Raw genomic sequence first — 2,500 nt, 5'->3', positions numbered from 1 at the left:
ACACACACACACACACACACACACACACACACACACACACACACACACACGTCAAAGGTCATGGAGGTGTGTATGTTAATTGTTGCAGGATTCCTGAAATTCCTTTCCAAGACAAGCCCAGTAGAGCATCATGCTCTTCCTAATCAAGTCAAACCTGTTTCCCAAAGTTTGTCGCACTTCAATTATACACACACACACACACACACACACACACACTAGTGAACAAAAACACCTCACTAACCACAGCACACATTCTCCACAATTTTTATATTATATCTGATTGAAGAAAACCCAGAGTGTTTCAGCACCATGGACAGCGTTACAATGGCCCCCACAATCCCAAAACATTTGTTCTGACTTTGCTCTTCTATGTCTGCTCCTCACCCTTGTTTTTAACAGTTTAATAGTTGGACTTCTGTTGGACCTTTCCCATCACAACACTGTTATGGTCTCTGAGCCAGATGTGTAGGTCGGTTGAGTTTGTAGCTTCAGTCTTGAGGTCTTGTCATTTCACACTCATATACAAGCCCTGGTTATTTCTAACCTATATTGCAATGCACATCTAACAGGCCTACTAACATGTGTGGGGTGACCATTGCACATGAGTCAGTATACAGCAGTGTATTTGTGGTCTTTAATCAGCCAAAGAGGTTACATCTTCCTTTGGTAGTTGCTCTTCATTGGCTTCTTGTTACTGCTAGAATTGAATTAATATCCCATACTTTTGTTTTGTCCATAGGACAGTCATCCTACTCTGATGCTATGATTCAGCTCTGTCCCTCCTCCCCACCACTTTGGCACTGATTGGCAGCTGTAGCCTGTCTTTCCTCAGCAGAGCTCGCAGTAAAGACTTGTCTCATTCATGGTGCCTCCAATTTGTAGTTATTGTATTTATTTACTGTAATACACTGTTTTTATATATATATACACTGTATTATTCTAGTGTGGACTACTGTTATTGATAATTGTTCATTGTTCATTGTTCATTGTTCATGATCAACGGTTTCAGCACCGCGGACAGCTCTTCAGTCTTCGGACATGTCAACGACCAGGTAAACAAGACGTTCTAAGTCCTCCTCCTGGAAACCCTATCCTCTATCTCCCCTATCTCTAGCTGCTCCAAGCATGCTCTTTATTAATAATCGTGTAATTATAATAACGCTGATCAGTTAGTCCCAATGTTGTCAGCTGATCGGGAGCGGCACTGGTGAGTTGAGTCAGATATGCGCAGCAGAGAGGCGAGGGAAACACGAAGAGCAGGTAATCTCATAGCGCCTCAACCACTCTTTCTGTTCTTTTTGAGTTATTACTTCATGATGATTTCATTGTTTGTCTATTGTTGATCTGCATAAGTGAGTGCATTGATACGAGTGGCTCTCAGTCGAGGTGAGCTTAGCTAGTGGGCCTGTATTTGTTGTTCAGTTACAGTACAGTAGGCAGGTTAGGCCCATCTCCCTGATGGCTTATTCCATGCGGCTCTTGCCAGCTCTGTGAAAACATTGACCTTTAATGTCCCGAGGGGCTTCTCCACGGAGTCAAAATTGGCATTCGCTCACGGGCCAGACTTCCTGCTTCTGCTTGCCTGGTTCAAGATGCACGCCTTTTATTGCACTGTTTCAGAGAAGAACCCCTATTTAATTCCCTCGGGTTCTGTACGGCTTGCTTGTTGCAAGTGTTTCTATCAGACGCTTAACTGCACACTTTGCACATGAGAAGACACCTGACCTGAATAAAGGTGGTTTCTCTCAACATCACTGGACACTTTGCTTTAAGTGTATAGGCATGTGGCTTATGTCAACTATGTTGCCTAACTATGATACCTATGGACAATGTTTATCATCAACGCTATAGCCTAACCTCCGGCCATATTCTCTTCCAAATTTATGGCCAAACGCCAATCTGTCGATTCTGACATCACCGATCTTGTGGAGTCAGTAGCCGCCATGTTCAGTTTTGAACTCGCTTAACCGGTTAGACCACACAGTCCTGAAAATCACACCAACGCCACGCCACGCCACGCCACACCGTAATATGTTGCTTATTCAAACGAATGAAAGAGGCTTCCGATTCTTGAGATTTCAGCAGAGTTCAACGAGAGCCGTCAGCAGAGGGCGAGGCATATCAGACGGAGGATGTTCAACAAGGGTGTGTCTCGTCTCGCGGAGACAGCTGGACACTGCGCGTCTATTTAAATGACTGTGTTGAAATCCAAACATGTCGAACATTCCTTATCAGCGGCATTAAATTAGAGGAAAAAAAACGTCAATTTAAATTTCTAGAGAAAAGAAAGGGGAAAATAAGAGCAGTCTAAACCAAAGTGTCCGAGCCGGTTTAGCGACTGGTCATATAGTTTGAAATCATAACCAGTCGTCGTGAAGACATGTTATCATTAAGGTAAAGACGAGACAAGCGCTGTCGTGTGTGTTTGATAAGGGTGGGATGACAATGCAGAGCTGTACGCTTCCAATGACTAAACAAAACTGGACATCGTCTATGGCAG

The 2,500-nt window shown here is 43.7% G+C and overlaps 1 protein-coding gene across 2 annotated transcripts in view; it reads right to left on the bottom strand.

Moving 5' to 3' along the window:
• LOC134098291 (ras-related protein Rab-6B-like) overlaps positions 1-2,500 on the bottom strand; it is a 7,997-nt gene that overhangs the window by 5,089 nt on the left and 408 nt on the right. The window lies entirely within an intron of this gene.

Source organism: Sardina pilchardus, chromosome 12 (genome assembly GCF_963854185.1).
Source record: "Sardina pilchardus chromosome 12, fSarPil1.1, whole genome shotgun sequence".
Lineage (NCBI taxonomy): Eukaryota > Metazoa > Chordata > Actinopteri > Clupeiformes > Clupeidae > Sardina > Sardina pilchardus.
This window is presented reverse-complemented; position numbering and strand designations above follow the sequence as displayed.